Source organism: Hypanus sabinus, chromosome 4, assembly GCF_030144855.1.
Source record: "Hypanus sabinus isolate sHypSab1 chromosome 4, sHypSab1.hap1, whole genome shotgun sequence".
NCBI classification, from domain to species: domain Eukaryota; kingdom Metazoa; phylum Chordata; class Chondrichthyes; order Myliobatiformes; family Dasyatidae; genus Hypanus; species Hypanus sabinus.
In genome coordinates this window covers 169439836-169453783 of record NC_082709.1, presented here as the reverse complement: position 1 = coordinate 169453783, position 13948 = coordinate 169439836, and the positions used below count along the sequence as shown (strand labels likewise).

Genomic DNA, 13948 nt, shown 5'->3' with positions numbered 1-13948 from the left:
ACTGGCAGGGATGATGGCAGAGCAGCAATGGCTGGAATTTCTGGAAGCAATTTGGAAAGCACAGGATATATACATTCCAAAAAGGAAGAAGTATTCTGATGGAAAGATGGCACAACCGTGGCTAACAAGTGAAGGCAAAGCCAACATAAAAGCCAAAGGGAAGGCATACAATAGAGCAAAAATTAGTGGGAAGTTAGAGGATTGGGAAGCTTTTAAAAACCAACAGAGGCATCTAAAAAAGCTATTGAGAAGGTAAAGATGGAATATGAAAGTAAGCTAGCCAATAATATTAAAGAGTTTATCAAATGTTTCTTCAGATACATTAAGTGGAAAGAGAGGCAAGAGTGGATATTGGACCACTGGTGAACAATGCCGGAGAACTAGTAATGGGAACAAGGCAACCGACTAAGTATTTAGTATCAGTCTTCACTGTTGGAAGTTCCAGGTGTCAGTGGTCATGAAGTGTGTGACGTTATCATTACTGGAGGAAAGGTTTTTGATAAACTGAAAGGTCTGAAGGTAGATAAGCCACCTGGACCAGATGGTCTACACCACAGAGTTCTGAAAGAGGTGGTTGAGGAGATCGTGGAGGCATTAGTAATGATCGTTCAAGAGTCTCTAGGTTCTGAAATGGTTCTGGAAGAAAGGAAAATTGCAAATGTCATTCCACACTTGAAGTAGGGAGAGGAGGAAGAAAAGAAATGATAGACCTCATGGTTGTAAAGGTGTTGGAATCAATTGTTAAAGTTGTGGTTGTGGAGTGCTTGGAGGCACATGATAAAATAGGACATAGTCAGCATGGCTTCCCCAAAGGAAAATCTTGCCTGACATATCTGTTGGAATTCTTTGAAGAAACAACAAGCAGGAGAGACAAAGGAGAATTAGTTGGTGTTGTATACTTGGATTTTCAGAAGGACTTTGACAAGGTGCCATACAAGAGGCTGCTTAACAAGCTACGAGCTCATGGTATTACAGACAGGGTTCTAACATGGATAAAGCAGTGACTGATTGGCCTGACCTCAGTAATTGGGAAGATGTTGGAGTCAATTGTTTATGATGTGCTTATGGAGTACTTGGTGAAACAGGACAAGATAGGACAAAAACACAAAATACTCTGCGGATGCTGGGGTCAAAGCAACACACACAACATGCTGGAGGAACTCAGCCGGTTGGGCAGCATCCATGGAAACGAACAGTCAATGTTTCAGGCTGAGACCCTTTGTCAGGACCCAAGATAGGACAAAGTCAGCATGGTTTTCAAATCAAAACCACAATCACTTCTGACCATGGGGAGGTTTTCATTTGAGTGCCGTGTTTTTACTGTTTCACAAATTATCATGCCCAAAGGAAATCTTTGCTCCCTGCTATTTTCTTTTTGTTTCCTTGTAAAAGTACCCGCCAAACATTTATTTTTCCCTCAACACCACTTACCTCCCTTACAAAGCCAAATCCTTAAGGGAAAATTGTGCCTGATGAACCTGTTGAAATTCTTTGAGGAGGTTACAAGTAGCATAGATAAATTGGATGCAGTGGATCTTGTATATTTGGACTTTCAGAAGGCCTTTGACAAGGCTGTACACATAAGACTCCTTACCAAGTTAAGAGCCCCATGGTATTACAGGAAAGTTATTGGCATGGTGAGAGCACTGGCTGATTGGTAGGAGGCAGCTTGTGGGAATAAAAGGATCCTTTTCTAGTTGACTATCAGACAAATCTGCAGGGGTCAGCTTTGGACTGCTTCGTCTTATGCTGTATATCAATGATTTAGATGATGGAATTGATAGCATTGTCGACAAGTTTGCAGATGATATGAAGATTGGTGGAGGGAGTGTTGAGGAAACACGTAGGTTACAGAAGGACTTAGACAGATTAGGAGAACGGGCAAGAAAGTGGCAAATGAAATATAATATTGGAAAATGCATTCTCATACACTTTGATTGTAGAAGTAAACGTGCAGACTATTTCTGAAAGTGGAGAAAATCCAAAAATCTGAGATGCAAAGGGACTTGGTAGCCCTTGTTCAGAACACCATAAAGGTTGACTTGCAGGTTGAGACAGTGGTGAGGAAGGGAAATTCAATATTGGCATTCATTTCAAGAGGTATAGAATACAAGAGTAGGGATGTGATGCTGAGGCTTGATGTCTGACTACGACTGCCATCTCCTTTGGTCTGATGGCCCAAATGGCCTCCTTTGTCTATTTATGAAGAAAGGCATGCAATGCAGAGCTTGAAAGAGTATTTGGAGCTATACTGGGGAAGGAAACACATATTCATGGATAAAAGTCAAGGAGTGGCACCATCCAGATAACCAGCCAAAGTAGTCAGAATAGGCTGAATCGCTTTTCTTCTGTATTAAGTTTAAACCTATAAATTGGCAATTTGAACCCAAGTTCTACTGACAAAAACATCATTCCCACCATTTGAGGCAGATGCAAGTGAAGTTTACAAATCAGTGGAGCATTTTTTTTGTTTACTTTTTTACTGTTTGCACAATTTGTTCTTTTTTTTCGCTCATTGGATGTTTGACAATCTTCATAGTGCAGGTATTTTTTTTATGGATTCAATTGTGATTCTTTGTTTTGTGGCTGCCTGCAAGATGAAGAATCTCAAAGTTGTATGTGATACACATACTTTGACAATAACTGGAACTTCGAGCTCTGTATTTCTGAGTTTTTGTGACGTTGTGAAGGAGACAATAATGGGCTCCTCAGGGGCTCAAGTGTGTTGTAGATAGTAATGATGTTATTTTAATTTTAAACTGGAAATAGCATGCTTTATGTAGACTTGAGTATTGCGACAGTGTAGTCACCAAATAAACTTCGTGTATGGACCCAGTAACAATCTTCCCTTTTTCCTCAAAGAAAACATCTACTGCCTTACCAGAAGAACAGGCACAAGGCTGTCATTGCCTACGGGGTCACGCCACACAGAATACAATTCACTAAGTGATGCTGTCTTTTTAAGAATTGTCACTAAGCTAAAACCACTGCAGTGGAGATTGCCAGGGCACCTGTGATATAATCGTCACTGCAGAAAGCACTGATGAGTCATAGCGGCAACAAGGGTCAATGCTGCAGAGTGACAATTCATGCAATGCACTCGACATCCTGTGACAGGAATATCTGGTCAATGCCCTTTAAGTACCTCTTAGAGCAAAACGTATTCTCAAACGTCCAAGGGAGAGCAATGGCACTGGAATTATTTTGAATGGGCATCTTAAAATGGAAATGCAGCCTCATCTGTTCTCTGCATTGTAAAGAGAGGTTTTCAGCAGACAGATGGAAAGTCATAAAAATATATTCTCAGGAGCAGAATGCAAACTTGTATCCCACAAGTTAAAACAACTGTACAAATAATTAAGGCTGTAGGCAAGGGCAAATAATTCAGAAGTTCTTCCCCATCAAATCAAAACCACAATCACTTCTGACCATGGGGAGGTTTTCATTTGAGTGCCGTGTTTTTACTGTTTCACAAATTATCATGCCCAAAGGAAATCTTTGCTCCCTGTTATTTTCTTTTTGTTTCCTTGTAAAAGTACCTGCCAAACATTTATTTTTCCCTCAACACCACTTACCTCCCTTACAAAGCCAAATCCATTCAAATCCTGAATCTTGAATAGGAGATTCCCTTCCCAATTCTCTCACAAATCTGTATGATAAGTCACTCAATTTCAACTCCATCTCCATCTCTTCACACCTTTAAGTACAATTAATAGCCACCTTATGAGGTACAAGAGTTGTCTCTTGTAGCAGAAGACAGTATGGTCTTCTGCTGCTGTAGCCCATTCAGAAATGCACACTACTGTTGTACTGCGTGGTTATCTGAGTTGCTGTTGTATTCCTGTCAGCTTGAGCCAATCTGGCTATTCTCCTCTCTCCTCAGCAAGGTTTTTTCACCAACAGAATTCCCACTCACTGAATGCTTTTTTGTTATTCACACCATTCCCTATCAACACTAGAGTTGTTATTCACACTATTCCCTATCAACGTTGAGTGTGCAAATCTCAGGAGAACAGCAGTTCCTGAGAAACTCAAACCACCCTGTCTGGCACCAGCAATCATTCGACGGTCAAAGTCACTTCGTTCACATTTCTTCCCATTCTGCTGTTTGGTCTGAACCTCTTGACCATGTCAGCATGCTTTTATGCATTGAGTTGCACTTGCCCCATGATTGGCTGATGAGATATTTGCATCATCGAGCAGGTGTACAGGTCTACCTAATAAAGTGACCACTGAGCATATTTTTGAAGTCCTTGGAGAATCATTATCTCCTGAACCCTCTGCTCATATACAAGCCAAGCTCTGAATACTCCATTCTTAGTAGGTCACAGTATGAAAGGGAGACGCAGTCCAGTTCAATGGTCGTGCATGTATTCGCTCTTTTTCAAGAACTCAAACATGTGTAATTGTTGTGTGACATCCTGCTCCAGGCCCTTTCCACAAATAACAACTCATTTTAGGAGATTATTAAACCAGAATTAGTTGATATCTAACAGCCATCAACTTTGAAAGCTTCAGATCAAAGTTCAAAGTAAATTTATAATCAAAGTACACATTTATCACTGGCTGGCATACTCAATAAATCTACAATAGAATAATAACCATAATAGAATTAATGAAAGACCACACCAACTTGGCTGTTCAACCAGTGTGCAAAAGACAATAAACTGCACAAATACAAAAAGCAAGAACTAATAACAAATAAATAAGCAATAAATAGAGAGCATGAGATGAAGAGTCCCTACAAGTGAGTCCATGGATTGTAGGAACATTTCAATGATAGGGCAAGTGAAGTTATCACTTATGGTTCAAGCGCCTGATGATTGCAGAATAATAACTGCTCTTGAACCTGGTAGTGAGAGTCTTGAGGCCCTTGTATCACCTTCTTGATGGCAGGAGCAAGAAGAGAGCATGGCCTGAGTGGTGGGGGTGGGGGGGTCACTGATGATGGATGCTATTTTACTGTGAAAGTGCTCAGTGTAGATGTGCTCAGTAGTGTGGAGGGCTTTATCCACGATGGACTGGACTGTATGTACTATTTTTTGTAGGTTTCCATTCATTTATGTCATTAAAATTTTCCATAGCCTGAACAGTTATGGAACCTTCCATCTTCAAACAGTGATAATAACTTGTGTAAATTGGAATTTATAAGGGTCAAGTTCATAGTCAGATCTCACTCTCAATCAGGTCATAAAGCAATCATAATACTACTACGCATTCTGACCTGGAGTTACACATGTTGCTCTTATATGGGAAGTTTAACTTGTTGGTATTTATCCACAAATAAACAAAATGTATAAACATTGAAACAAATGATCTGGTCATTATCATGTTGCTGATTTTTGCATTTCCCTATGTACGGACAAAGTCATACATTCAGAGTTATAAAGAAAAAGGCCTTTCAGCCCAACTCATCCATGCCAACCAAGCAGCCTACCTAGGCTAGTCTCATTTGCCTGTGCTTGACCCATATTTCTCCAAGCCCATCTTTTCTATGCAAGTGTCCAAATGTCTTCTAAGCATTGTAATTGCACCATCTCTACCACTTTCTCTAGCAGTTCATTGTATAAACCCACCACCCTGTGTGGAAGTACTGAGGGTCTCCTTAAAACATTCCCCTTTCATTGTAAATCTGGGCTGTCTAATTTTATACTCTTCATACTTGGGAAAAAGGCTATGAGCGTTCAACCTTTCCTATGCCCCTCATGATTTTATAAACTTCTGCGAGGTCACCCTTCATTCTCCTATGCTCCAGGAGGGAGCAAAAAGCCTCAGCTGACCAATCTTTCCAAGTAACCTCATTGTGAATCTTCTTTTGTATCTTTTCCAGTTTAATGACATTCTTCCAAGAACTAAACGGCCAGAACTGTAAACAATACTCCAAGTGCAGTTTCACCAATATCTCATACAAATGTAACACAGCATCTCTGCTCTTATACTCAACACCTTGCTCAATGAAGAACAGCATGTCAACAGTCTTCTTCATCACCATGTCTAGCTATGTTACCATTTTCAGGGTACTATGTACATGCATTCCTAAGTTGCTCTGTCCCACAGCATCCTACTCTGAACTGGTTCCACCCTGGTTTAAATTTTTTGTTAAATTAGAGACACAGCACAGTAATAGAACTTCAGATCCAACAAGCCCACACCACCCAGTTACAGCCACATGACTAATTAACCTGCTAAGGTAGACGTCTTTGGAATGTGGGAGGAAACCCACGCACTCATGGGGAGGAACATGCAAACTCATGAGAGACTGCAGTGGAAATTGAATCTGTGAGTATGGCATTGTGATAGCATTATGTGATGGTTCCATGCCACCCAGAATAAACTTCCTGAAACACATCACTTTGCACCAATCCAGGTTAATTCTATATGCCACTCCATGGCCCATTTTCTTAGTTGATCCAGATCCTCTTGTATTGGATTTTATATTCCTGTTATTTACCATTCTTTACGCATTACGGTCCTCCACTACTTTCAAAATTATTTTGTGGCTCAAAGCCTGAATGGCAAGATAAGAGTTATAGAACAGGGCCCAATCCCTCAACACTCCAGGGAATAATCGGGCTGGAGTTTCAGTGTATTATTGCTATCAGCTGTTAGATGATAGAGATCAAGATTTCAGGATCATAGTATTCCGGTGAACCTAGAATTCCAGGCCACATGGGGTGGGGAGGGCAAGGCATTGGCCAACAGCCAAGTTATCACTTTCTTCAGTGAGGATCTGGATCTTTTCCTACCTCACATAGATTTTAAAGAACGCACAGAGAGTGAACAGTATAAATACCCAATACTGACAAGGTGGGAGTGGGGGGGGGGGGGGTGAAATCAAGAACTAGAGGGCATAGGTTTAAGGAAAGAGGGAATAAATTTAAATAGTAACCTTAAGGGGAAGTGTTCTCAGTGAGGGTTGCAAGTATGTAGAACGAGTTGCCAGAAAGTTGAGGCAGATACGTTAACACTTAAAAGACCTTCATAACACAGATACATGGATAAGAAAGATTTAGAGCAAGGGTTCCAAAACTGGGGTCCACAGACCCCTCGGTTAATGGTGGGGGGCTGATGATGTAACAAGAATGGTGGGAACTCCTGGCTTAGAGGGATATGGGTCAAGCATAAGCAAATGGGACCACCTCAGGTAGGCATCTTAACCGGCACGGACTGGTCAGGCCTCAGGGTCTGCTTCAATGCTGATTGACTCTATGACTACAAACTTAGGACAAAGCAAACTCACTTGAAAATCCACAATTCCAAACACAAAGTCATTTTTACCTAAATTTCAACTTGACTTGATAAGAAACAAACTCAGATAGAGAGCCATGAGCAGACTCTATGATCAAATTCAGTCTCTTTCGTGACATGCCACAGGGATTTTAGTTCAAGGGGTTGAGGGGCTTCAGTGGCTCAGATAAGCAGAAAGCTGTGACAAATTTATAAATTATTGCAGGCAAACATACACTCAGTGGTCACTTTATTTGGTACACCTGTACACCTGCTCTTTAATGCAAATATATCATCAGCCAATCATGTGGCAGCAACTCAATGCATAAAACCATGCAAATATGGTCAAGAGCTTCAGTTGTTGCTCATGCTAAACATTAGAATGGGAAAGAAAGGTAATCCAAGTCGTTTTGACCGTGGGATGATTGCTGGTGCCAGATGGAGTGGTTTGAGTACTTCAGAAGCTGTTGATCTTCTGGGATTTTCACACACAACAATCTCTAGACTTTACAGAGAATAGTGCATAAGACATAGAACATCCAGTGAGTGGCAGTTCTGTAGGAGTAAATGCCTTGTTAATGAGAGAGGTCAGAGGAGAATGGCCACAGTGGTTCAAACTAACAGCAAGGCGATCGTAACTCAAAAAAATACTAATTACAACAATGGTGTATGGAAAAGCATCTCTGAATGCTCAACATGTCAAACTTTGAAGTGGATGGGCTACAACAGTAGAAGACAACGCAAGACCCTATACCTAATGAAGTGGCCACAGAGGATAAGTAGTCAAGGTATTAGATTTAATTTCCAGCAGATAAGGAGATGGAAGGGAAAGCAAGCTACCCCATCCTCAATAATAATCGTGTATATTCTATCCCTGCAGTAATTCTGGGTCCCACGACTAATTCCTGTCACCTGGGGAATTGTTGAGAAACTGTAGTAATATATATAAACATTCAAAGCTGATCATCGGGAATCTAACCGTAGTTCCATCAAGTTAGTTCACACAGCCAGAATCGTTCATCACCCAGGCAGTACTTCATGGAAAAAATAGGTTCACACGAGATTGCAGCAAGCTTGGATTATTTTGATAGTATGGTGTTGATGTTACTTACAAAGCAGACAGATGTCCCATTCCATAAGGTCATTGCTGGGCCAATCTTGGCCTCTACACCACTTTCCCACAGCCCTTGGCTCCCTCATTTGTCGGTCTCCACTTCCAGTGGGTTCAACAATGTCTCCACAGAGCATTCCAAAGATTAGAAGTCCTTTGAAAAACTAAATGACTCCTTATCAAGTGCTTCTTATTCTGAAGTTACGGCCCCTAATTCTAGATGATCCACAAGGAGAAGCAGTCTCTCAATATCAACCCTCCTCAGAATCTTGCATACTTCAATAAACTCACTCCTCATTCTTCCAATCCGCATTTAATTTTGGCCGAACTATTCTTCAAACATCAAAACCTTCACACAAGGAATCAATCTAGTGCTCCCTCTCTGCACCACCTCCAACATAACATACAGCATCTTCCAAAATATGGAGACAAAAAGTATACCCAATACTACAGGTGTGGTTTCACCAGTGTCCTGAAAAGTTGCCTAATTTTGTACAGGTCTACATTACAATATTCTGTTTACCTTCCCAAGAATGGAAAAAGAATTGGCACCAACCCACCACTCCATGCCACCCAAGGTACCTCAGCTGAGCCTATCCGTCAGTCTGCATTTGACATGTGTCCCTTTCTCCTAGCCACTACCATCAAGGGGAAGCACAGGAGCCTTTGTTCCAAGCCATCAAGTTCAGGAGCAGCTGTTGCCCTGCAGGCCTTGGGCTCCTGGACTGGCCTCACTCACCTCAGCACTGAACTGACTCTGAAGCCTGTGGACTGACTTTCAGGGACTCTCCAGATCACATTTCCAGTATTATTTGTTAAATTCTTTTATTATTTGCATGATTTGTCCTCTTTTGCATTTTGGGTATTTGTCAGTCTTTGCTGTGTGTGGCTTTTCATAGATTCTATTGCATTTCTTTAGTTTCCTGTGGGTGCCAAAATCAATCTCAGGTATATGGTATAGATCCTTTGATAATATAATTTACATTGAACTTGCTATACCCAAGTGCAAATGTTTTGCTTCATGTAGTAGATGCACTCCGTTTAAACAACAAATTGCTTTTATATTCATCCTTCCAAACTGGATAATGTCACAGCTTTCTAAATTGTTGTCCTCCATCTAACAACAACTCACCCACTCACTTCACTTACCTAAGCTTTTTGAAGGTTCCTTGTGTTCTTTTCACAGTTCGCTAACCCATACATGTTTGTACCAGAATCAAACTTGGCTTAAGCACACTTGTTCTCTGCAGTTAAGTCTAAAACACATTTACAAGCTGTTAAGCCCCAAGTGCAGCTACAAGCAACTAGTTACTGATTGCCAGTCTAATACTTCACCATTTACCCCAATTCCCTGCTTTCAATTCATTTAGTTGGCCACTCACCTACACAAGTCAACCTGGCAGCAGCAACATAGATGTATGGGATTTAGCCACAACCACCCAAGAATTCTGAACACAAAGTTAGAAAGAGTCAATCAATTTTAGATCTCAGTAACCAAATTTGATGAAGGAAGGTGCCCAATATTAATTCTCTTTCCTCTTTGATATTGACTAAACTATTCTAAATTCCTAACAGTGTGCATGGGTACTAATCAGCTATAAGGAGGAGGAGCTAAAATAAGATGTATCAGTATTACAGTGGAGTAAAGGGAATTACAGAGGCATGAGTGGGGAGCTAGCCAAAGTTGATTGCAAGGGAACACTAGCAAGGATAATGGCAGAACAGCAATGGCTGGTGCTTCTGAGAGCAATTCGGAAGGTACAAGAAAGATACATCCCAAAGATGAAGTAGTATTCTAAAAGGAGGATAAGCCAACTGTGATTGGTTTGGGAAGCTTTTAAAAACAAACAGAAGGCACCTGACAAGCCATAAAGAGATAAAAGATGAAATATGAAGATAAGTTAACCAATAATATAAAAGAGGAACAAAAGGTTTTTTTTTTCCAGATGTAACAATAGTAAAAGAGAGACAAGAGTGGATAGCTGACCATTGGAAAATAACATTGGAGAGGTAGTAATGGAGGGCAAAGAAATGGCAAATAGATTTTATAAGTATCTTACATCAGTCTTCACTGTGGAAGACATTAGCAAAATGCCAGAAATCCAAGTGTCAGGGGGCAGAAGTGAGTGTCATCTTTATTTCTAAGATTTATAGCAAGCAGCAAAGTTTGAAGATTGATAGGTTACCTGAATCAGATGGACTACACCTCGGGGTACTGAAAGAGGTAACTGAAAATATTGTGGGAATTTAGCCATGCTCTTTCAAGAATCACTAGATTCTGAATGTTTCTGGAAGAATGGAAATTTGCAAATATCACTCCATTCTTTAAGAAGGGAGGGAGGCAGAAGAAAGGAAATTATAGGCCAGATAGCCTGACTTTAGTGGTCGGAAAGACAGTGGAGTCCATTGTTAAGGATGAGGTTTCCGGAAACTTGGAGACACATGATAAAGTAGGCCGAAGTCAGCATGGCTTCCTTAAGGGGAAGTCTTGCCTGACAAATCTGTTGGAATTCTTTGAATAATAACAGGCAGGATAGACAAAGGAGAGTCAGTGGAAGTTGCTTATTTGAACTTACAGAAGGCCCTTAACAAGGTGCCACCCATGAGGCTGATTAACAAAGCAAGAACCCATGGTATTATAGGTAAGATAAGTCATGGTTGAGTGGGATTCAGGATCAGCCATGATGGAATGGCGGAGTACACTCAATGGGCTGAATGGCCTGATTCTGTTTCTATGTCTTGTTGTCTAAGGCATTGGTTAGACCATACAGAGTATTGTGAGCAGTTTTGAGCCCCTTATCTAAATATGATGAACTGCTATTGGAGATAGTCAGAGAAGGATCATGAAAATAATCCCAGAACTATTTTATAGGATTAACATATGAGGGGTCTGGGCCTGTACTCACTGGAATTTAGAATAATGAGGAGGAATTCGCAATGAAATCTATCAAATACTGAACAGCCTAGACAGAGTGCATGTGGAGAGGATGTTTCCTACAGTGGTGAATCTAGGGTCAGAGGGCATGGCTTCAGAATGGATATGAGGAAAAATTTCTTCAGCCTGTGGGTGATGAATCTGTGGAATTCATTGTCACAGACAGCTGTGCAGGCCAAGTGATTTGGTACATTGAAAGGCTGATTTATACTTGTGCGTCGCATCTACACCGTAGAGTGACGTGAACCTCCCGAAAAAATTAACTACCCATCGTGGCGACGCAAACCGCAACAACTGTGATTGGTCCACTTGGTAGCATCGCATTTCCTCCTATGCATTTCTGGTTGTTTCTTCTCCACCATGTCTGTACACCGATGCGAAATAGATGAACCAAATCGTCAAATCTACCTGCCGACATGCGATAATGTTTGAAATTCCTGATCCATGTCTCTCATGAAGAAACTCAACACAGTGCCAATTAGCAATTTGGCACACACCAACGCATGCTTGCTATGGCATACAGTGATGCAGAAGTGAAAATCAGGGCTATGGCGTAGGCTGCGGCGTAGCCCGTACACACAAGTATAAATCAGCCTTAAGGCGGAGGTCGATAGGTTCTTGATTAATCAGGGGTTATAGGGGGAAGGCAGGAGAATGGGGTTGAGAGGGGTAATAAATCAGCCATGATGGAATGGCAGTGCAGAGGGGCTGAATGGCCTCATTCTGCTTCTATGAGTCATGTCTTTTGGTCTCATAAGACCAAATACTGCCAGGGCCCATACTGGTGAACACTTGCCAGAAACACATATCCCTTACAACATTTCTATTAAACACTTTGCTTGCCATGCTGGTCCCATTGAATTGTTCACGTCTGAATCTAATGGAATTTCAAATTAGCTTTCAAATTGTCTCATGGTACGACTGGAATCTCAAGCTATGGAATACCTCCCATGCTAAAGTCCAAAACTTCACTGAAAATCTAAAAGCAGCATCTGTTGATCTTGCTCAGTGATATTTTCACACGCTAAGCCATTAGAATAGGTCTGTAGCTAATTATATTATTTATTAGGAGATGCAGAAAGCTAACTGTCCTTTCAACCCACATCACCCAATTACACCCTTGTGACCAATTAACGTACTAACCCATACATCTTTGGAATGTGGGAGGAAACTGGAGCACTGGAACCTGGAGGAAAACCACAAGGTCACCAGGGAAACATACAGACTCCTTACAAACGGTGGCAGAATTGAACTGGTGTCACTGGTGCTGTAATAGTTTGCCACTGTGCTACGGACACAATTATGTGCCACGTTTTATGACTTAAGTGATCATGGTCTATGGCCATGATTGTTCTTGGCAAATTTTCCTACAGAAGTGTTTTGCCATTGCCTTCTTTGGAACAGTGTCTTTACGTGACGGGTGACCCCAGCCATTATCAATACTTGTCAGAGATTACCTGCCTGGCGTCAGCGGTTGCATTGCCAGGACTTGTGATATGCAGCAACTGCTCAGGCGACCATCCACCACCTGCTCCCGTGGTTTCACGTGATCCTGATCGAGGGGCTAAGTAGGTGCTAAATCTTGCCCTAGGGTGACCTACAGTCTGCCTTACACCTTCTTTGATAGGGATGCACCTCCACCCCGCCATCCATATGATGCAATGGTTTTCACTAATTTATTTGTCCTACTTTTAATTTCTTTGCTCACAAGTCCTGAACAGCACCAGCAACTTCTGCATTTATTGCTCAGCTCTGAATGGCCAACGTATTAGATTGTCCACCAGCTCCAAGTCAGAGGAGCTGAGGTTGGGAGATTTCCTTCCCTGAAGTGAACTGAGTATGATTTTGCTATAGTCCAGGTTTTATTCTGGCTATCATCAAGATAAATGCTCTTCTCATAATTCCACAATTACTTAATAGCTTAAATTTAAACTTTTTAGAAACCATGGTGTGCTTCAACCTCATGTCTCAGGACTGACCCTCCAGAACCTTGTCTGCTGATCCAGTAACCCATGAGGCAACCCTCAGGGAAAGTATATACAATTTACAAAAAAAAAGAGGAAAATAGCCAAAATAAAATTACATCAAGAACTTCTGAAGCATAGATCTAACCACAAATTCAGATTAGTAAAATCACATTGCCAATTTGAGCACAGCATGCTCCCATAAAACAGCAATGAGATAATAACATAAATCAGCTTTTTCTCTCTCTGCCCCCAGTTAATTGAGGGGATAAATATTACCCAGGGCCTTGGGGGGAGAACTCCTCTGCTTGTGTTCAAAATAATGCCATGGGATCACTTACTTGCATACGCAGACCAGACGAGACCTCAATTTAACAGCTCACCTGAGAGTTGAGAAAGAAATGGCCTCATATGGAAGCCAGACAACAGCTGGATGATATTTTCCCTGGAGCAAATCAGATTCGTAGGCCTTGCTTCTGTAAGTCAGAAAATATTGACAAGTCCTACAAATTCTTAAAGCAGCAACTCAAAAAGGTAGTGATGCAATAGTCTAGTCATATAATGCAGGAACTAAATAGATTGGTGCAATTAAGATGAAGGTACATTATGTACTGCATTTGCCCCATTATACTTCGAAGGCTAGGTGACCACCAGTGTGGGGAGAAATTTGCCATTGCTTCAGTAACTCATAGCCATGCTTTCACAACATTC

General features: G+C 41.2%; 1 protein-coding gene across 1 annotated transcript in view; it reads right to left on the bottom strand.

Moving 5' to 3' along the window:
- LOC132393479 (cell adhesion molecule DSCAM-like) overlaps window positions 1-9516 on the bottom strand; it is a 702534-nt gene extending 693018 nt beyond the window's left edge. The window contains exon 1 of the mRNA XM_059968761.1: window positions 9488-9516. The gene's annotated coding sequence lies outside the window, so the exon portion shown is untranslated. The remainder of the gene's footprint in view (window positions 1-9487) is intronic.
- Between the last annotated feature and the right edge of the window lie 4432 nt (window positions 9517-13948).